The sequence below is a fragment of the Aedes aegypti genome, chromosome 2 (genome assembly GCF_002204515.2).
Source record: "Aedes aegypti strain LVP_AGWG chromosome 2, AaegL5.0 Primary Assembly, whole genome shotgun sequence".
Lineage (NCBI taxonomy): Eukaryota > Metazoa > Arthropoda > Insecta > Diptera > Culicidae > Aedes > Aedes aegypti.
Window position 1 is genome coordinate 258,164,710 of NC_035108.1, and position 24,307 is coordinate 258,189,016.

The 24,307-nt window shown below is 35.9% G+C and overlaps 1 protein-coding gene across 6 annotated transcripts in view; it reads right to left on the minus strand.

Moving 5' to 3' along the window:
- The window catches only part of LOC5566421, a 290,745-nt gene that overhangs the window by 227,407 nt on the left and 39,031 nt on the right, over positions 1-24,307 (minus strand). The window contains exon 1 of one of the 6 annotated variants that reach the window (XM_021844857.1): positions 12,337-12,783. The exons of 4 other annotated variants lie outside the window; for them this stretch is intronic. The gene's annotated coding sequence lies outside the window, so the exon portion shown is untranslated. Of the gene's footprint in view, positions 1-12,332; positions 12,784-24,307 lie in introns of those variants that run through there. One more of the 6 variants, XM_021844858.1, reaches the window with a different exon arrangement.

Here is a 24,307-nt window from a genome sequence, read left to right on the forward strand (position 1 = left end):
AATGGGTCAAATAGATATTTGTTGATTGTTTATGTTTATTTTTCAATGTAAAATTCATGAATTTCATACAATAATTGCGGTGTGATAAAATTGAAAAGAAACCGTTCTAAAATCGAGAGTGATACAATGAATCGACATTAAAACGAACAGTGATAAAATCGAGAAACTACTGTATTTTAAATCTTATGAAGGATAGCTCATTTGAATATTCATAATAGTTTAAAACGTGGGTATTATAGAGGAAAAAACTGCATTCCAGAATTGTTTAGTAGGCACTTTTCCGGAAGGCATGCACGTAAAAGGAATTGGGGTTTATTACAAGCTTTTCTGTAATCGCTTCACATCTTGTATATAAATAAAAATGGAATGATAATATGTCACGAAATGGCTTACGAACGGGTCAACGGATTTGAATGATTATTTCTCCGTTTTGTTCGTCAAGTGTTCCGACGTGTTTGTGTGTATAAAAATCCCAGTATATTCACCTGGAAAATCGAAAAAACGAGAGTGAACTAAACAATCATTTTGTATAGGACAATGCAAGCGTTTTTCAACAGCCTACTTGATAGCAAAATGTAGTTTGCCGGGAACACTAATTCTTATTAAAAATGCAATCAAACTTGGCTGAAAACACAACTTTGTTTGAATTTGACCAAGTTTGATCAAAATGTGTACGAAGAGTGGATAAATATGTGTTAATAAACTTTGTATAAAAAATACCGTTGAAATATATGGAAAATATTCAAATCGCTCAAACTTGCAAATCAGCAAATTTCTGCAAAAAAATTGAACGTTTTTGGTCAGATCTAAGGATGATTGTGCAATGTTTGATTGTGCAATATTTGTAAGATAAGGATGTTGTGCAATATTCGAAATAGCGGCGACATGACGCGTCAAGAGTTGTTTTTCATGTTCAAAATCATCAAAATTACTTAAGTGTAATACTGAATAGTATTGAAACTTGCACCAAAGATTTTTTTCATGCTCATGCTCGATAAAAGTGTTGAACCATAAGCTTTCAGATAGTGCGTAACTTTAGGGTACTATTACATTCCTTAAATTTGAATTATGTGCTTTATTTTAAAATAACATTTTTAAATTTTTTGACTTCGGCCAATTTGACGTCAGAAAAGTAAAATAAATTTAAATTTTTGTTCAATTTCAATCAAGGATCATAATGGTATAATACATGAGGTATATTTTAAAATGATAAAAAAATATAAAAACCTCAAAATAGTATTTGGTAGTTTTGGCCGCCCCTTCATATGGAGCCCGACCATTGTGCACCTATATTCAAATTTCCTTTCATTTCGTTTTAAAAGTCATCATAGCACGCTAGACAAAAATTATGCCCCATTATGATCCCCTCTTCGGGCATTCCTTAGCTGAGTAGTTAGAAAAATGGCAACTTTGTCAAAAAAAAGCTCTCAGTTAATAACTGTGGAATGCTCATTGAACACTAAGCTGAGAAGCCGGCATTGCTCCAGTGAGGAGAAGAAGATGACCCCCTTTTCTAACACAAGCTTATGAAGTTCAAGAGGAGTGTAATAGTAAATAATGGAAGGCCAAACATGCGTTCATGAACCGTTTACAGTACTTTCCAATGGGACGTGCAGGTTTCCGATAAGGGCGTAAGTGAAGTTGGGTTTGATTATAAGCTTTTCTGTAACCCCTTTCCATTCTTCACCTTATTATAGTTATTGAAGTTCCCCTCAAATGCCATAAAATCCATCATGTCACCACACCGTTATGCCCCATTATGACCCCCCCTCCCTCCTACACCAACTAACAAAGTTTAATACTATCCAAGGGAGTCTAACAGGGGGAGAGTGGTGTAGTGTAAATTTGCGTTCTAGAGGTAAAATTGGATATAACTTATAAACTTTTCAGTAATATCCTTACATCATTATCTCAAATATCTTAAAAATCCAGCATATTTCCTTTCTTAGCTTTTCTTAGCCTTTCTTCCTTCTCTGCTTTTCGATGTTCGCTGCAAATTTTCGCCTCTCGGTACAATTAAGTTTTTGTTTAGTTATTGACAATCTTGCAATAGATTGATGTTTCGGAATTTAATTCAGAAGTGTTGCCTGTTAGCTCGGAAATCAAATTGATTTTATTTTTGACTTTAACCGCATATCATATAAAGGACTTTTGAAACATTTTTGTATTTTTGAAAAATGTTTGAAAAATTATATTATTTCATAGCCTACAAATGCCTGGGCCTAATTTAATGAATTTTTTATACATCCAACCTATAACAGAAGAAGAGCGTGGTGGAATTGTAATAATTTCAAATCGATTTTTTTCCGATAGTTACACGGAAAATAAAATATGTTCCACAAAATATAAAAATTTTTAAATTTTCAAAAGTAGTGCAAAAAAATTGTTTTTATATTATTGTTAAAATTCGGTAATCAGAAGAGGCTTCAAGAAAAAATGAAAAAGGATAGGGATGCTCAAACATAAAAATTAGAAGTATCAAAAACCAAAGTTAATAAATTTCCGAATAAAAATAAATCAATGTCCAAAACGTGTTTAAATCTATTTTAAATAGCGAAAAATGATACCTAGACCGTATACAAAAATTTTGGTGTTAGAGGGTTAACTTCAACATTCAAATTTGACGGAGATTTTTTTCATATTTCATACGACATGCATAGTAGCTGTTATCCAATCCATCGCCATTGGACATTTATGTTTGCTATCTTGTTATGGTTTCAATATATTATGATTTATATGACTCGACTGTATCAGTGTTGCCATATAACTGCAGAAGTTTGTATCATTCATAACAGCTTAAGAAGGTCTTCAAGTTTCCCTACAACTTCGCGAAACATCATGCCCATTTTATTTGATAAAATTGATTTTTTAAAGCGGTTGTAGAACGAACCGTCGTAGGAAGGGATTAAAATGTGTACAGAAACTTTTGTGGGATGCTAAGTCAAACAGATGAAAAATATCGATGCCAATTGATTGAAAATTGTGCAAATCATTACACAAGATTTGAACTCGGCTCCAAAGTGTTCAATAAGAATCGCTGTGCCTACATAAATCCAATTGTTAATGTTCCATTGAACAATTAAAAAGTTTTTTCAATATGACCTCACTATGGCAATTGAAATTCGTCGGTCAAGCATTCGAGTTAGTCAGGCCAGCATTTTCCATCAGCAGTGGAAATGCACCGAAAAAGAGCAATCTGTTTTCACCAAACCGAAAAAAAAACCGTCAAGGTAAAATGTGCCGGTCAAAAGAAAAAAATCAGGTGAGCAACAAAATGGCACAATAAATATGAAAAAGAGCAAAGGAACGCATCATGCAATGTGTGCTATATAGCACGCCAGAAAGTGAACAAAACACAAAGGCCAGTCGCGTTTCTCTGCATAGCCATCAGCTGGCAGGCACACGGTGGCCCAAGGCTGGCCGAAAAACAAAAATATGATGGTATGATGTGGTTTTTAGCTTTCTTTAGTATTGAATAAAATTTTCTCAAAGTTCGGTGTATATTTCGATATTTTACATCATGTGAACTGTATAGATGTCAGCCAAAATTGACCGTTCTAACTTTTCCAAAATTTCACAAATTTAATATTAATCATTTTTTGATATTGTTTCATCCGAACAGTTGTTTCTGTACTAAACCACAACCAAATGTAGCAAAACATATCTCATACCAACTTCTTCTTGTCTTGTCTTGTTTGTTATTTTAAAAGATGTTCCGATTCATATTTAGTTTGTTTACCATTTGAGAATGTCAACAAGTGTTTAACATGGAACTTCTTCAAAAATATGCCGATTTTTCAATGCTTGAGCAAGATATCGTGAAACCGCCTTGATGTGTCACAAATGTTGAAGTATGGCTTCATTTGCGGTGTTTTGCTCAAGACCATCAAATCATCAGATTTGATTTCTAGATTGTTCGGTCATTATCAGTTGCCAAATCAGAAACCACAAAAAGTCCGGATTGGCATACAAATCATTACATTTCAATTAATTTTGAATTTGATATGGTTTTGTTAAGTGAAATAACGAAATATGCTAATCTTAAACCTATTCTGACATATGTACCGAAAATACCGATTTTTTGATTCAGTAAATTACCTTCAAAAGTCATGTTTTGTCAATAAATTGTGATTTTCGAATGATTTGAGTGAGATTTGTACTTTTGACCACAATACATTTTGAGTACGTCCACTGCACGGCCCGCCTATACACAACCACTGACGACAGCGCTTTTTTTGGGGACCACAAAGAGTCCGAAGGAAATTCGATTTACTGACTGCAGTCAGTCACGTGGAGCCACATTGTTGAACGGGCTGCTCCATTCACAATTATTCATGCTTTTGGGACAGCGCTGCGACAATTCCGTTTGACAGAATACACGAAAGGAAACCTCCATCAACTGTGCTGCTCGATGGGTTGTTTTTCTTTTACTTTTTCAAACGAACCGTGGAAATGAGGAGAAGTTTTTGGGCGTAGAAGGGTGACACTAGCCTTGGGGTATGGTAGTTTGAAAAGTTTGGTTGGTACCGCTGAAAAGTGACAACAGCTAACTGTTTGGGAGCTTCGTGAAGGCAAGAAGCGGAAATTGCTAGTTTTGTTACGCAGGATGAAATGTTCCGGTGGAACACTTTCAGTTGAATTGAAAGCTGCGAGGAGAAAAGTGGTTGAGTGATAGCAACAATGCGTTGAAGAACAGATATACATGAACTTTGAGCTTTAGCAAATAAAAAACCCATATTATTTTCGGTTTACACTAAAATATGAAAAGACCGCAGTTATTTTTTGTATAACAGCTTCAAAATTATTTGCAAAAATTGATTCGCAATAAGTTTATTATATATTTTACAATTCTATACCATGGTAGGTAGTCCTACTAACCTTTCATTATTGGTTTAGTATTGATTTAGTTTTCAGTCAACTGGTAAATCACCACTTCGATTCTGATCATGTCTCCGTGACTTATTCATATTTGACTGGAAGCGATTCTACTTACTTTTAAAATCCATGTAGAAGATCTCAAACAAGACTAAACGTCGATGAAAAAAAATGATTTGGATAAGACTAAAGAGCCATTCCAAAATAATTAGATACTACAGTCAAAACACACATGCTTTGAAATAAAGGATGAGCTTTTGGATCGGCGACCTTTTCCAAATGTCATAGACAGGAATAGATGTAGGAATAGATGTAGTAGAGGGCAAAGTACCGACTTGCATCATAATCTCGCCTAGTACCATAAACCACTGAAACATCATATATAGTTTGGCGCTTCCGAATTTCGTTAAAAGTGGCCAGTAGGGCGGGGAGGGATTTATTTCTTTAGCAACATCCTTCATTAAGGTTTGAAGCATGAATTTTCACTATGGGATGATAAGTTTATACAGTGATACCTCTATAACTTGATATCGACTCATGGAACTATACTAAACACAAAATTTCATTATTACTATGATGGTCCCTAGAAACAGCTGTCCAAAGGATTGCTGTTCTATGACTCGATATTTCCATGCGTCGATAGTCCCTTCAATATCGACTCATGGAGGTTTCACTGTGCTTACATTCAAGTACTAAAGTGTTTAGAACATTTAAAAAAAAATCTCCATAGTAATTTCCATATAAACTTACATTGTCTTTGAGCCATCTTTAAATCACCACCGGAAAAGCTGAAAATTTTACATAATACTATTTTTATGGTAAAGCTGATGAGGAAGATATGGGAGATTAGATTTTCAAACATTTTTAAATATTGAATTGTCCTAGACCACATACAACAGGCCTTAGGGAGCGTGGTGTTTTGTATTTTAATACTTTTTTGATAATTCAAATTATTCAACCACAATTATGATATATCAGACGAATCATTGGGTAGCTTGGTTCAGCTTCTACGCTTTCAATTCTTACGCAGTCACGCAACCGTGCGAGGAAAATGAAACTCACGTCCCCACCGAAATGATAATCCACACCAGAAACACTATCAACAGATTAAATCTACTGTGAATTTTCAATTACGCCCAAATTCCTGTCTGTCTGTCCGTCCGTTTGTCTATCCGTTCGACCGAGAACATGATACAGCTTGATGCTCTTCCGCTTCGAGTTTGCATCTCGTGACCACGCGATTCGGTTTGCGTGAACCGTCATCAACGAAACGCAATTCAACAGGCTCGCTATCCACGACACGACAGGGGTGCCCTGTCCTGTCTACCCATACAAGTGCAAAGACCACAAAGAAATCTGTCAGTGTTGTAGGTACAACACACGCACGCACGGGTTTTCTATGGCGCATATGCTGTATTGCATGGGCGTTATTCAACAGGGCTGGTAGTGAGTCACATTTTTTAAGCCGGCCAGAATAAAATTACTGCATTTTTGGGGGATAGGGGGAACTGTAGTCTCTTTTCTGGCAATATAGTATTTTCTATAAAAAAAAAATTAGCATTTCGCTAGAAATTGCTGAACCAGCCATATTTCCTTGAAGTTAGGTCAACTTTTAAGTTACACTCCCGTGAAAAAGTTTGGATTCACCCCCTCAAAAACATACAAAAGTGTTTTGTTCATATCTCTGTGATTACACGTCTAATTGAAACTCTCTATTGCGCATTTGAAAGATAATAGGGGTATTCACTTAAAGTCGCGTTAAATGCAAATCTGCGTAACTGCAGCAAGGAAATATTTCTAATGAAATATTCCCCATCGAGTGTCAAACTGATTATTTTTAATCGTCTTAGGTTTAGAAATAGCAGCTGTAAATCGAAGACTGTAAATGCCAATAAATTTTTCTTTGAATCCTGATATTTCAACTTGCAAATGAAAGGTTATTTAAGCTGGATTTTTCAATTTCACGACATATAAATTGATATTACAGATGATGGTAAATAACGTGATGGTTGGCGCACCAATGTTTTATGGAAAGCAACGAAATGTAGTGCTTAACAATTTCAAATACAACCATTTTTACAAGGCACCTAGAAGCTGATTCCGGAAAATTACTTATGTGGTGAAAAGATAGGTCCGTATTCATATTGCCCAAAAACGCCACTCGCATGTTAATTTGCATGATGTGATTGGGAGGAACTTTTTTGATTTTTTTTTTCACTCAATTGGTTTGAAAAAAAATGACAGCTATTCACGGAGGCTCTCAGAAAAAAATCGCGTCTCCGATGTCACTGAACTGATCATAAATTTCCCCGACCTAGATCAAGGTATCGAATTCTGCCACCAGGACACATATGTATTTCAATCTTGATTTCAATATAAAGATACAAGTTCTAATTGGAATGTGAATCAGCAATGGTTTTCCAGTCATGAAATTCCGAATCACAGTGCAAGCACGTCCGGATACTTCGTGGGTAATTTGAAAAAAAAAACATACAGTCATCTCTCCATTACTCGATATTGAAGGGACCATCGAGTTAGGGAGGTATCGAGTTAGAGAACACAAAAGCAATGCAACTGCGTTCCAAGGGACCATGAAGTTAGTCATGAAAACCAACTTTTACTATGGTTCTACTATGGTTCTCTAACTCGATATCGAGATACGGAATATCGAGTTAACTGTATTTTGAATTTTGTTTTCTAAATTTTTACTTAAAGCTATGACATTTTTCAAAAAACACACTGAAAAAGCATAGCTAATTTTCTCAGCAATGGATAGACCAAAATTTTAATTCAGTACGTCATTAGAAGCGTAATCTTATATTCATTTTGTTTACTTATGTTATGAAAAATATCATGACTTTAAGTAAAAATTTAGTATACAAAATTCAAAATACTTTTTTTTTTTCAAAATATCTACGAAGTAAGGCTAACTCATTATCTTTCGAATACGCAATAGAGAGTTTCAATTAGACGTGTAATCACAGATATATGAACAATAGGGCGATTCAAATTTTAAATATGTTTGAGAATCCAATCTCCAATATTTGTCAACATTTCATAAGTTCATTGTCTTATCCTTTCTGAATATCGCATGTGATATTTTTCTTCAATAGAAATTTGGATATCTCGTTGTGAATAATGGAATATTTATCTTTTACTGTTGAAAAACATTTTTTAAATACATTCATGCATCTTAATCATTTTTCATTAATTTCAACTTAAAACCATAAAACCTTCAATGATAACTTTAATGTGGACTTGAACAAAAAATCGTAAAACGTTAAGAATCATAATTGAATGTTCAATTTAAGATTAAAAGCACTGAATATTCATAAACGTCGTTGTACACCTTGAGAATGGCTTTGCTTTGTAGCCGCGGACTCAAACCACTCGGCTGAGAAAGACCCTTCCTCATCTAATGGCCAGAAAAGGCCATTCCTTTGATGATTGCCTTAATTTTCAATCAATATTTATATTGACCGGATGAACCTACAACATACTCCCTTTTTTGCTTATTTAATCATCTTTTAATAATGGTATTGTATCAATTGTTTCCTACAAACCTCATGAGTGATAAGATATTGGGATACATACAGTACTGGACAGAATAAAGAAATCATTGGCCTTTTTTATACAAAATGATCAAGTTTAGAAGCCTGGTTCTCAGCTTGTTGTGATCTGATTGTTTCAACATAGTTACCGCAGCTCAGATATAACCTGAATTTCACTTCAAGAGTAAGTAACAGTATTTAAATCACAAATTTCCTAAATATAACAAATCTCCCATTTTGCGAAAAACGACATTACTTTTGGTTTTAATTATTTTGAAAACAATCAATTTTAACAAAAATGTTTTTATTTCTACGAACCTGTATGTTCTACCAAATTGATCAATTTTGTAGAATAGTACATTGCTCTGAATATATCCAACGCTAATTCAAAATTATCTCAAGCTGTGAATTTTTAGCTGAACAATTTTTAAGTTATTTCCATGCTGCAGTAAAATTTTCAGACAATCGATTTCCAAACTTGACATTTTGCACCGTTTTGATTCTAATGACGAATACGTTAGGCCTCAGTAAACTAAAACTTATCAAAAAGCATATGAAATATTTTTTACCTCAGCGTTATTAAGTTTTAAAATCATTTACATATTGGATTAATAAGCGAAGAGTTTTATTTCACAACTTTATCTATTTTAAAAAGAAATGTGTGACTTTTTTATTCTTATTCTGGACGTTTCATCATTATTGTCTCATATTCCGAAAATTTTGATTCGAAGTTCGAACAGCTGATTGGAATCATAATTAGAAAAGTTAAATCATTGATTGAACTCACCAAGCCATTAGAGAAGCAAAAAAATTAGTGCATGAGTTTTTCTATTATAGGATTCAATTAACTTACAACTTACTTGAGAAGGATAATAGTGAAATGTATGTTACCCAATTATGTATTGTGTAGGTATAGAATCTACAAGGTAATCAAATTCAATTAGTTATAAAGCTCAAAATTTAGAATAATCAATTAACGCACATCTCAATCCAAGTGATCTCAAATAATTTGATCAAGAAATTTTAGTATAAGAGCAAATACTGTTGAAGTAGATAAATAATCGAGCGCACTCAAGGCTCCCCATCTAAATCAGAGACGTCAACCTTCATTCCTTTTACGCTGATCCGACAGCTCGCCGCTGAGCCCTGTGTCAACCGTGTCAACTGCTTGGACGGGTGATACGGAACTCACGCTAGCTTGACTGCCCAGTTGTTTTTTTTACAAATACACTTGTAGAAAAATGTATAAATTTCTTGATTAAATTTTGGTAGGTAACTCTAAAAAAGAATAGGTGACGGTATATTTTGCTTTCATTTAAACCACTGCAATAATCGTAGATCACAGAGAAATTTATGAAAAAAGTGAATAAACCCAGAAAAAAAAACCACAAGAATCATGGTGAATATTTGTTAATGATTCAATAAAAAATTGTGAATATAATTAAAGATTATGGGTTAGTTTTTCGTAGGACTTCCTGAAAAAAAAGAATCGCATTGAAACATTATAAAATGATTCATAATTTATTCAGAAATAATCTCAATTTTGTTAAAACCGTGAAAGTCTACAGGCATATTCACAATGTACCTTTTGTCCTAATTATTCTATTTTCATATTTTCACAAATATTCACTCACAGTTCTGAACAGTGATGAGAAAAGTACTGGAGCAAACATTTACCGCCTCTACATTTACATCTTTCTACACGACCATCAAAATCCAAAGCAAACCATGACCGTTCAAAACCAAAAAATGTCACGGCTCTTCAAAACTGTAATCTTCTTCTTCCTAACGTTTTTCAACCCCGAATGCGAAATGACTCGAGCACAGTGTTGAAACGACTTTTGCAGTTTTCGGGGTTTTGCATTTTTGCTCGATAAAGGTAGCATGAAATTGAACTTGTTTATATGTATCGCAACGGAATGATTGTGCTCTTTCTGTTAGAGCTAATAGATTTCAATTAGTTGAAAACACTAGCGAAATATTAGCGATTGAATGATTTAACACTTTTTTCAATCATTCACCTTGGAATGGCTGCCCGAAAACGGTCATAGTGGAACTGTGGTGAATTGTGGTCACAGTTCCCAAGACTGGTTCTGAAACAGTCAAGTCAAGCTGTTCTAATTTTCCAAATTATATTTTGCCAGAAGTCGGAATGATTCAGAACGTATCTCAGAGTGTTATATTCCTCCCAGTAGTCCTATAGCATTGAGGAAACAAACTTGGAACTAATTGGAAAAATCTTGAATATATTTTTGAAAAAGCTCTGGAAGAATTTTAGAACGAATTTTAAGAGGATTTTTTCGATAAATACTCAGAAAAATCTCTGATGTTAAATTATTAATTGAAGGAAAAATCTAACAACTATTGTGGTGTGCTGACAAAAAAAATGGCCTCGTGGTTAATAGACGGCCCGAAAGCCATGTTTCTAGGTAATTTAATCAGAATTCCAAAAGGCATTTTGTTCACATTTTTTTCTATTGTGAAAAAGACAATGAAATAAATGTGTAAAATAAATGTGAAAAGACAATTTTGATTTCTTAAATATTCTATGATCTATGAGATTTTTTTTTTACAATATACAGTTAACTCTCCCTTACTCGATATTCCGTATCTCAATATCGAGTTAGAGAACCATAGTAAAAGTTGGTTTTCATGGCTAACTCGATGGTCCCTTGGAACGCAGTTGCACTCGTTTTGTATTCTGTAACTCGATACCTCCCTAACTCGATGGTCCCTTCAATATCGAGTAAGGGAGGGATGACTGTAAAACATATCTGCGATGCGAAAAATCACAAGCGGTAGTTTTTTTTATCAAGGCACATTTTTTTCCAAAATTCTAAAAATATTGAAATTTAGTTATAAGATGACAGAGTTGTTCATAGAAGTGTTAATTTATAGAGCGAAAAAAAAACGTTTGTATGCAATATCTTGAAATTTTGGGTATATACCATAGTGAAAATAAATTTGTTATTTAGTAGTACTTGACTAGATCTACAATCTGTAGTAGGAGAATTAACGTATTCTCGGCAGTCTAAGCCGATGCCGCGCTACTTTTGTAATTTTCTTGGACATCAGCAGACAAATTACGTGTCTGTTTATCCGCTGCACGATCTTCTATCGATTCACACCGACAGATTTGTTAAAAGCTTTTTGGAAACGTTTTTACAACGTTTCGAACATCTCTGTTCAGTGTGACTATTGTCGGCAGCCTCATTCTCTTCGACAGCTTTTCCATAAGAACCTCTGGTGAATCTTTTCGGCAGCACCAAATCAGTCGCATTTTGAGGCATGTTCATTTGAATTGATGACATCTCTAGCACATTTTTTTGTTCAGTTTCGGAAATCTCGTAAGCGGGAAGCTGACAGAACAAATAATCATCTGAATGTTTTCATTGGTGTTTTGATAGAAAAAAAAAAAACTGTTTGCCGTTTGAACGTTGGTTTGAACGTTTGAAAGTCGAATGGTTCCGAAGCCGTAAATTACCCTATATCACATCAAAACTATTATTCCATCGTGTAATTGAACTGAAACTGAAATTACGTTTTGACTCTCTAGTCATTATTAGTCACTTTTTGACAACCGTAAGTCTCTATTTTCTCGAATCTGGTATCTAAATCAAATATTTTTGCAGTACTGTTCGCTACCAGCCCTGTTATTTTCATTATCGCAGATTTTCGCATTTCCTGCTGGTTCGTGCGTCGCGTCATCGTCGATTTGGTGGGCGATGAATGACAGCGTACGTCAAAGTCTCAAAGGTCGAGAACTGAACGCATCTATTAATATTAGATCCATCACACCCCCACGGGTGATAACAGTGTATTTCCCCATAATTGAAACGGGGTGTCTTTTTTGTTTCATTCACGTCTTTACTATGATTGAACGCAAAAGGGTGGAAAATGGCTTACTCACGATTTACGGCCACGATGCACGGCGTGGGCTGTTTACAATAAATCAACCCCTTTGCTGCCAACATCGATTCGTAGAAGAAATCACCTCCTTCGCATTCGTTCTCCAAATTTACGAACCACGGTGAAGCTCGTACGAGGAAGTAAACGGTCTTTCCTACGAATATCCTTCCCCCCACAACTAATTCCACAGAACAAAGCGTTAGATATCTACATTACGTAACCGGGGAAGCGACCTCGTACTGAACTTGTTTCACTGATAAACACAGGGTAGAAGGCTAACCCGCCATCCAGGTCGAGTGCAGCACACCAAAGTTCCGTTCATTCATAATCCGTTCGGCGGCGGAAGAAAAAACAACGCGACCTAGTTCACGGCTGACGACTGACGAAGGCCGAACGATAAGGCCCGACGACCAAGCGCAAACACGACCGAAGTGCAACGCAAGAACTTTAGGACTGAACAACACATCCTCGGGCTTGGCGGCCGAGGACAGCCGATTCCGAACACTCGATGGAGCTGCATGGTTGTTGTAGGTACACATGTTACATAAAAGCTCTCGCCACGAAGTCTACGAAGAACAACGGAAGCCAATTTTTCAATCAAAACAACGCACATGCGCCTCGCGGATCCTGATTTCTCTTCCACCAACGAAACATACAGCAGAAAGTGCAGAATGGGCGATGTATCTTGGGCAGATATACGACAAGCTAGGATTGAATGGAACGGAAAACTCGCAGCACTGGTTACACCTTGTTCGACTGATCTTGCATATTTTGAAGATTTTTCATCTTAAATCTGTATTTTTACGAAATACTGTTTGAATTCTATTAGCTACAAATGGTGATGTTTACATCAAGGTAAATACCAAACCATCACATTGTAAACCATGGATCAATTATCAACCCGGAAAAAACTTCTTCCTCTATGTACCGGACGTACAGTGGATGCACTCCATACAAAACTTGGCCAAACGCACATTTTATTGTGTTTTAACCTTAAACTAGTTCAACAATCATCAGAAATAGCCACCAAAATGAGGAAAAAAGTAGTTATTGGATTTCAGTAGTGGATCAGATTCGCTCGTTTGAACTTTTTAAAGCTATTAAAGTTGATGCGATGTTGAAGACAAGATGATTTGATGGCCAAATTTATTGTGAATCATAATTGTAAACTTTCTTGTCTTGACACAAAAATGCGCAAGTAAAGCCATAAAAAAATTCAAGGAGCTCCGTGGCAGGTCATGTCAAATAAGATTGTATCAATCAGTTTTTGAATATTTAATAAAATATATTCTCTTGAAGGAGATGGATAGAGCTAGATTTGATTGTGATTTATTACAGAAACAGCAGTTTTAAAGGAACATCATCCGCAAAATTTTGGATATTCAAAAGGGTAAATTTATTATATGAAAATCGAAATGCACATCAATCGATCTATAAATTGGGTAGTCACTATTCTATAATAAAGAAAAAGAAAATAATTAGTAAGAAAATAAGCATACTTTATTTTTTCGACTATTTGCCAGCTGTGGGGCAATTCATGGCTCTAAAACAGCCGATGGCGATAGCAAAGGAATCAAATGTATGTATGTAATGTAGGAAAACGGGCCAAAAACCAACACATAAACATTGCCCCACCTCAATGAAAATGCACTTAGCCTACATTGGTACCGCCATGATCAACATCAAAACATTGCCACTTGAGGCGAGCAACTTTGGCAGTGCCATGCGTCTCCACCGAAAACAAGCAACGACCTCCATCCAGATGAAATCGGTAATTCTTGCAAGTGGAATGCAAATCAGTACCCTTTAGGTCGGTTTGTTCATTTTCCGGTTATGTTTCGCAAAATGGAAAACGACGAAATTGTGTAATGATTGTGTGTATGTGGCAAACAGCGACAGCTCGGAAGGATACAAAAAAAACGGGTTGCAACAACGATTCAGGACAGGACAAGCCATCGTTTCATTTTGGGACACGTTTGTCGATTCGATCAGAATCGATTATTTTTTCAGGTTGCAGCAACCTTGAAGTTCAGGTTTCAAACACAGATTAGCATACCTAACACATATTTTTTAATTTGATAGAAATATGAGAACGAATTAAGAACAAAACTTTAATATTAACATTGAGGGGCCTTCCTTAGCCGAGTGGTTAGAGTTCGCGGCTACAAAGCATAGCCTTGCTGAAGGTGTCTGGGTTCGATTCCCGGTCGGTCCAGGATCTTTTCACAATGGAAATTTCATTGACTTCCCTGGGCATAGAGTATAATCAAACCTGCCACATTATATACGAATGCGAAAATGGCAACTTTGGCAACGAAAGCTCTCAGTTAATAACTGTGGAAGTGCTCATTGAACACTAAGCTGAGAAGCAGGATCTGTCCCAGTGAAGACGTTAATGACAAGAAGAAGACGAAGAAGAAGAAGACGTGTTTAAAATTCTCTAGGCAGTCTACCGATTAGTATATAGATACTCTCAACAGCTAAACAGTTCGGAAAGATACATACATTTTTACAGATATCCGTAAAGATTCACCGAAATTCCAAAAATATGACTAAGCGTGTAACATCTGGGTTCATTGCTTCGGACCCCACAAGCTACTGTGAATATTTAAACAGGTTAGAATGTAATAATTAAAAAAGTCTTCCATTGCTTTCCCAAGTTGTTCTACACAAAGTCAAGTTTGCAGATGTTATAAATTGAACATGTGAAGGAATTTCGATATATCAGCATATAATCTAAAATATACATTTTTTTCTACAAACGTATCGATTTGTGATTTTAACGACAAATAAATCTAAAATGCATTTGTTAGAAATTACATGTAATCATGTCTACATTTGTGTAAATGGTTTTAAAAATATTAATTGGAAGTAGGAATACATGTTCAATAGCATAGCCTACCACCCCAACCACGAAAAATAGTAGTGTATCGAAAAACTATTTTTGAAGCTAAATTATAGCTTTTTCAGTCCAATTTAGTTGCAGAAAGAGACAAAAGCTACATTCGTTTAAAATTTTCCGACTATATCGTCTGTATATCTTTGTTTGGCAGAGTAAAACAATGGGTAAATAGAATATAACGATAGTTCTATCGATTCATGTGACACTTCAATAATTGAAATGTCATTCTGATCTATTTTGAGTTTCGCATCAAGGAAAAACGATGCACAAAAATTGTTTCATATTTAACATACTTTGATAAAAGAATGAAAATGAACATCGATCGGCAATAGGTAGCTGACACAATTAGTTTGGAAATTTAATTTTGTTTTCTTCCGTCAGGCGCAATTCCATTTATTCATGAATAACCTCCCCACTAACGGATACAGGGAACATTCTGCCTGTTAGTGTTCTGTGCATGAATGATAAGAAATACATATGAAATTGCGGTGAAATAGCTTGAAAAATATCTGATGAAATAGTCAGAATCACTATAAGCATTTCAGTGGGAGTTATTGGACATTTTCCTGATAAAAAAAATCCTGGAGACTTTTTGGGACCCCTTCTACTGTTGGTGTAATACTAGCATTATTCTTTATGAAGCTCTACAAAAAATGTGGCAGAATTTTTAAAGGAAAGAAATTTTAGTGCATTTTTATATATTCCTAAAATTTCCAAAAACAATTGTTGGAATAACCTCAAGATACTTATTTGTATTGATGCTGATCTGATCCATTCTAGTCTAATTACCTGCAAAGACAAAAAAAACTTGAATTAGTCACTATTCAGAAGAAAAATTAACCATTATTTAAAATATATAATATCGTTATTAGCACATTTACAACCATAAATATAAAACCTTTTTTTTACATATGTTGTTTGCCTAGTTCCAGGCAATTCCAGCCTGAGGAATTCAAATGTGAAATTAAAATATTGCCTTACTTATAGTAAAATGAATTTTCCATGGACTACCCATAACTGCATATTTGTAACATTCGACAAAAGTTGGCATTGAGTAAATGGAGTTCCAAATGTGAACTTTATACTGCTGAGAGAAAATTAAAATTTTTAAAAATTATCAAGAACTAAAGAGTGCTTATTTGAGGCTGAAATTTTGTACAACTCATATCACATGCTAGGTGAATAGTCAGAAAATAAGTAGTAACTTGATTGAAAATATTTATCATTTGATGACTCTCCACGGTATTATCTCGAAATTGTCAAAAATTTCGAATGTGACAAATATGCAGTTATGAGCAGTTAAGTGCTGATCCAAACACTAATACATAGTGAATATAGAACTTTTTTTATTTTTAGGACACAAATCTGTTCCCATTCGTTCAGTCCAAATGAATCCCCCCTTTAATGTGCCCTGGCTTGATGTCTTTGTTCCAAAACAGACCACTTAGCCATCATATCTTCATTTTCCACGTTCGTGAACGCGATTTACTCATTTCACTTTCGCTCGTGGCTAAAGCTGTCTGTCATTCAAACTCGAACATAATTTTCCTTTACAAACACCCCACTCTGTGCTCATCACAAAGCAGATCATGCATTCAACTCTGCGTGTAACCTCTTCCATCCGGACTGCCTTACAACAAAGGAAACGCAACTTTATCAGCTCGATTTTTCCACGCTTCTTTTCACGTTAAATAACTATAATGCGGACGCCATCCACCACCCATCCACAATATTATTATCCATGATTAAACTGCTGTATATGACACTACGAGAACTGACTGAGTGTGGCCCATCAATTATTAGAGAATACGAGTTCACAACGGAAAAATGAAAAATCTGGTGGTCTCAATCGACTAAGATTTTTTCAATTTATCAATTTAAATTCAAATGTTAGTTGTGATTTCATTTTGAAATTAAAACTGGTTTCATTTTTTGCAAATAATATTTATATTTATAAGTTTGGGAAGCCATTAATTAGGGTCGCACAGCTAAGAACAAATATTCGGATATAATTGAAAAATAAAGCCAATAATTTGAAAGCTTAGTATTTTGGTTTTGTGAAAGAGATATCAAAACCAAGAAAAATCATATCGTATGTTCCATTCACTCACAATCGAAACACATGTGCCTATTAATACTATTTTTAATTTCTGTTCCTATAGTAGCACTAGCTTCACTTCGTTGGCAAACCACAAATCAAAATATATGTTTACAACTTTTATATTTTTTTTTTTCCTTTAAGGTGAAGATGAATCGAAGCCAACGTTCTAATTTTCAAGAGCACGGATTTAGAGAACCAAACATCCGTTTGAGCTGAAAACCTAATCGATTGGTCACCACCAGCTAGTGACTAATCGATTAAGTTTTCAGCTCAATCGGATGTTTGGTTCTCCAGATCCGTGCTCTTGAAAATTAGAACGTTGACTTCGATTCATCTTCACTTAAAAATGGATCAGGAGCTTTTGATTGTTGTTAAAAAGTTCTTAATTCTTCCTTTATTTTGTTTAATAAAAAATAGTTTCTCTCAGTAGTGCTACTATAGGAACTATAGGTCTAATATAGGTGCCAGGGAGCTAAAATTTTAATCAAAAGTATTCGATCATTTTTGTACAAAAAATCAAGTTCAAGTATCAATTAAGCAGTGAACCAATCGTACTTATATATAAAATATAGCATAACGGCCGTAAAAAACCACTAGTTAGACTATTAGGGCTGTCTACTAAGAGTACACATAGCACTAGGTAAGTTACAGATGCTTTTATTGATACGTGCTTGAAACCATTTTTGAAAAACATCACTTTGGAAGATGTTTCACGTGCTACTTGGGACCGACCCAAACAATCAATATACAATTTTAAGTTATTGCATGGATATTCTCCGTCCATTGAAAATCCAAGTGATCTGGATGAGGCCGTTGATACTACAACATCCTACATTATGGAAGCTTTTGAAGAAGCATGTCCTCTTCGGTCTGTAAAGACTACAAGAGGGACCCCATGGTGGAATTCTGATCTGACTAGACTCAGGAAACAATGTAGAAGGAGTTGGAACAGACGCCGTTCAGCTGGATCAGAGTCGTTCAAGTCGGCTTGCAAGGCTTACAAGAAGGCTCTTCGTTCTGCTGAACGATCCGGCTGGAAAAAAATGTTTCCAGTTTGAGTGAAGTCAGTCGGCTGAACAAAATCCTCGCAATATCCTAACTACTGAATCGATTCAATGGGCACTTAATAGTTTCGCTCCTTTCAAATCTCCAGGAGCGGATGGGATTTATCCTGTTCTACTCCAATAGGGATTTGAGTTTATCAAACATGTTTTGAAAAAGCTACTTGTAAGCAGTTTTGCTACCGGGTACATTCCCAGATCCTGACGTGATATTTCTGTAAAGTTTATCCCGAAAGGAGGACGTGCATCGTATGAAGAAGCGAAGAATTTTAGACCAATCAGTCTGACCTCTTTCCTTCTGAAATGTCTGGAACGCATTATCGATCATCACATCCGTGATGTTTATTTGCCAAACATGCCACTTCATGTGAATCAACATGCTTACCAATCTGGAAAGTCCACTGTGACTCTTTTACACAAAGTTGTATACGATATCGAGAAAGCATTCGCTCAGAAGCAATCTTGCTTGGGTGTTTTCTTGGATATTGAGGGTGCCTTTGATAAGGGCGAAGTGAGAACAATCCAATCAAAATTGGGCCATCTCCAAAGGATGTGCTTGATGGCGATGTCTGGTGCGTTCTCTACAACTCCCACAGCAGCGCTCGAAGCCCTTTTCGACATTGCACCACTACACATATATCTTAAACAAGAAGCACTTTCTTGTTCTTACCGTTTATGGGTACTGGATCCACTGGAGAAAAATCCAGTGAATCGTAGATCTACACACACTTCGTTGTTTCCACTTTTGGTGAATTGGGACAAAATTGTCCTTGCTCCAAGTGATCTCACAATTGCTTGTCACTTTCCTTACAGATCATTTACCACACAATTCCCTTCACGGGAAGAGTGGACGTCTGGCTATTTGGAAAGAAGTATATCAAACAATATAGTATGTTACACTGATGGCTCCCTTCTTGAAGGTAGAGCTGGTGCAGGAGTATATTCTCGTGAGCTAAGGCTGAATCAGTTTTACTCACTTGGTAGAAACTGCACCGTTTTTCAGGCGGAAATATTTGCTCTTATGTGTGGAGTGCAATCAGCACTTCAACAGCGCGTAATGGGTAAAGTCATATACTTCTGTTCAGATAGTCAGGCTGCTATAAAAGCTCTCGCTTCGGCCAACGCATGTCGAACTCAAATTGAGGAACTGAATTCAGTCAACTCTGTAAACCTTGTATGGGTACCTGGCCATTCTTCCATCGCTGGAAATGAATTGGCTGATGAGCTAGCTTACGATGGAGCATCGCATGACTTCATTGGCCCTGAGCCTGCTATTCCAATTTCGAAGTGCTGGGTGAAGCTTCAGATAAACTCTTGGGCGGCAACTCAGCACAAGCAATATTGGAATAGTTTGAAGTCATGTCGTCAAACAAAATTGTACATTACTGAGCCATCTCCAAGGGTGGCGAAGTATTTAACAAATCTGTCAAAACAGAATTGCAGTCTCTTGGTCCGAGCGTTGACAGGCCACTGCCGACTCAAATATCACATGGCAAATATTTAGCGTGCTGACTCATTTGTGTGTGATAGTTGTGACTCCGATTATGGAACTTCGTATCACCTGATATGTAACTGTCCAGTTTTTGCGCAAATGCGATTCCAATTACTTGGTAAACACTTATTAAGTGAAACTGAATTCAGAAGCCTGAATCTTCAGGACATTCTGTTATTCTTAACCCGCTGTGGTAATGAGCTATAGGCTCTCTTTACGCTCATGCGTTTTGCAGTGCCCTTTTTAGGGCGCTGTTCGAACCCATTGTGGTATGGAGCTACATGCTCTCATTTCGCTTATGCGATCTTCCCGCTTCAAGGGATTCCACTCCTATTTCCTCCCATATTTCCCTTCCTTTTCCTGAAGTCGGCTCAAATATGACGATGGCACAAATCTCCCAACTGGTGGAGAACGTGCCTTTGGAGCCGGCCTTCTGATACCTGATAGACTACTACACTGTTGAAGAATGTTTTCTTATGATTTCAGATTGGTAGGTTTTGGTTTCGATTTTTGGCAGTATCTGAAGTATGGATAAGCCAGCAAAATTTAATTGGTTTCAATTACAGAACTACAGAACATCTTACACGATGTAAACAGCTATTTACATTATTTATTTATTTACTTCGTCTTCAGTATTTACACTGCACAGACTGTTTCTTAAAACTAGGTTATAAAATTCACATTTTTAACAAGCAAAATAAACACAAACACTCATAACATAGCACACAACATTAAACATAAGATTTCTCCATTGACATTTTCGTACAGTTGCAAGAACATTAAACTATCGAAACAATAACGTGCTAGCCAAAACATCTACGCTGGCTATATTTGGCCTTGCTACTTTGAAAGTTTGAGTGGAATCCATCAACTCTAATGAGGTAGTGTAATTATTTCGATATTGACTTGAAGATTGATAGGAAATAGAGAAGCACCCAACTAACATTTAGTGCAAATGTAAACATTCTCTAAGCCCTCTTTATATGGCTTTATGCTGAGTAAAGAAGCCGTACATACGAACGATAGCTTCTATGTGATCCTTTACCAACAAATCTGGAGAATCTACTCAGTTATTTTTAGGCTGTGTTGGCAGCTCTTATTCATACCGATCATTGCTCCATATCGACAATTATACGACAAGTAGCTGTGTAACATCTTCGGAAGGCGCTTTCTCAACCATTTCGCAACTGTTGAATAATTTGTGTATAGCTTCGCTGTATTACCGATTAATTATTATTTCCAAGCTGTTTCAAGCTTCCGGAGTTCATATCATAAGAAGGTAACCGGATTTAATGTTCCCAACGTTACACAACTGAAGTACCTGCCACCGCTTGGGATCCAACTCACGATCTCTGGATCCACAAGTCTCGACGCTGTCCTTGCTGCCACTACAGTATATATCGAAGGCAAAGAAAACACACCATTATGTTTTACATCGAAAACGGTTCTCAAGAATCAAAATATGTGTCTCTAATAAATTTGGAATTGCTGAATTTTCTGCCGTCCTTAGAAACGTTCAAGTACGTCTCAGTTGTATAAAATACTAGTTTATTGAGGTTCACATGTAGTTCAAATTATTATTCATCAAACTTTTAAGTGATCAAATCCATGTAAATTAAATTTTGAAGTAGTTTATTTAAATTGCACGATTAAATTTCGATTAAATCGTTTTTGTCAACATGCTTGCAGTCTCCATACAAAAATCTTCGAAACTTATATATTAGACTGGCCCAGCTTAGTATGGGAGAAAATAAAAGTTGTATAATTCCACGGGGCACCCTCCAGGATTATTCCTTAGAGTTAGAGGAAGCCTTCCTGAAAGTTTCAGTTCATTTAGTCGTTCCATGAGCTGGCGCATTTGAATTGAAATTAATATGGGATTTCCAGCTCAAACATATGGGTTTCAGCACTTCATCTACTGTTTGATTCAGGAAAATCGTTGATCACGTTCAATTGCACCCAGAATGTCAAAAACACTACTTGATACCATAGTGAACAACATTGTAGAAGGTTGTATCATGATTAAAATTGATAAAGTTGGTGTTTTAACTATTTGAAGCAGATTTGCTAACTCATGCTAATTTGCTTCAACATAGCCACTAAACGCATCATAGCCACCTATGACACTGGGCGAGCTGCTGTACAAAGCGCATGCATATATGTGATTGTACGGGAGGCTGATTCAGCCTAACTTTCAATAACTGAAAAGCTAATGAAAACGAGCTCAAATCCAGATACAACCTTCTGCAATTATGTTCATTAGGGTATCAGCTAGTGTATTTGCCATTCTGGGCTCAATTGAACGCGACCAACTAGTATACGGAACGAAGCAGTGACATTGGGTCAATTCTGTATACATTTGAAACGAATATCCTATACAAACTACAAATTGAATGCGCCAACTGGTGGAGCAACCAATCGAGTTGAAATTTGTTGAGAGTTTTTTTCTTACCCTAAGGTTTATATCTAGGGGTGCCCCGTTGAGTTTTACAACATTTTTGTTTTAGGGCCAGTCTATTATATATGACCAGATACAACACTTTTATAAAGTATCAAAAATAACTTTTGAGCAACGAGAGTATTATTCAACACAAGTACGAATTCTGTGAGAAATTTAGCAAAAAATCGCCATACAAGCTGGAAAACTTGCATGCAATTTGACTTGCATTTTCAACAGCTAATACCTCAAAAACTACATGAACCAACTCCAAAAACTAGACGAGCAACCCTATGTATTTTGGTGCTTGAGACAAAAAAAAGATAATTAACATAACATTTTCTTAGATTAAATTTAATGATTTTCCAACATTTCTCAATTGGTCGTATATATGGACAACTTGGCAGATTGATACTTTTCTCACTACAATTGGCATTATTCTGCTAATACTATTGCTAATAATATTGTCTACTTTATCTGCATATTTTCTAAAAATGCTTTCACTGACAATTTGTAGAGATCAAGGTTCTATGAAATGTGGTGTACAGGTTCTATTTTAGATTTTTGATGAAATATCAATATATTTCGAATGTATTTATGTGAAAGTAGGTAAATTGATATAGTATGTATCAAGTCTTGCGAGATCATGTGGAATATTTTGAATCACAATAATCACTAGGCCACATGACAGTTTTAGATGCAGGAGAGCGGAGGTCTTAGTATACTGTCCCGGAGAACCAACCCAAACCAAATGTTGATTCTCATCATAATTTTTTTCAGGATTCATATCATAATTCGTTCCAAAAATCGTATCAGAATCGTTCCAGGATTCTAGAAGAAACTACTGGAGAAATCTTTAGAAGAATTCGTGAAGGCTTTCCCCGGCGAATCCGTGAATAAATTCCCTAAGAACCTGTTTAACAGTCACATAAGAAATTCTGAAGGAGGAGCCTCCAGCATTCTGCACCAAGGTTCATTCACAACTAGAAACGAGATTTAGAGAGTTTATAGACCTTCCATTAAAAATATAAACTTCCATTTGAATAGAGACCAGGTCTCTAATCAGAGACCTGCTACCAGCCCTGCATATCCGAATAGATTGGGAACCTATAATCTAGATAAATAACTGGAAAACGCCCAGGGATTTTTTTGGAGGAACTCCATGAGAAATCCCTGTTTAAATATATTGAGAAACTTCTAGCAGAGTTCTTCATCGATTTCGTGGCATTATCCCTGGAAGAATGCTTGAACGAATTCCTGGGAGAAACCGTGGAAGAATTTTCAAGAAAATTCACATAAAAACGGTTGAAAAAAATATTTCCCACAGGGATCCTCCTCTCAGTATAACAAGAATTTCAAAAATGAAACTTCGATCTTCCGAAATCAAAATGTGGAACTTTATTACTAAACCTGAGCTACGGCATTCGGGATCGAATCCTAAATACTCTTATTTTGCTTCCTATAGATTTACCTTCACGATACAGTTGTACTTTGTATTTCTCATGATGAGTTTTCCGGCCGTGCATACAGAGTGGCCACAGGTATACAAATCTCTGTGGATGCATTTGGTGGTGCAACTAATCCCCTGCCCAATACTGTTAAAATTTTGAGAATTGATTAATTGAGTCAAAAGATATGAGCTTAAAGTGCAAAAAAGTCGTCCACGCATTTTAAGGGTTAGCTGAGAGCTTTCTTTGCCAAAGTTGCCATTTTCGCATTCGTATATCGTGTGGCAGGTACGATGATACTATATGCCCAGGGAGTCAAGGAAATTACTATTACGAAAAGATCCTGGACCGACCGGGAATCGAACCCAGACACCTTCAGCATGGCTTTGCATGAAAATAAAAAAAGCCATCATCACAAATAAACTATACTTTAACAATAGTTCAAATTACCTTACAAATTGCATAACAAAGACAGAAATAGTTCACACTAGTCTTGGAAAGACAAGTATTTCGCTAAAAGTGCATTTTCAA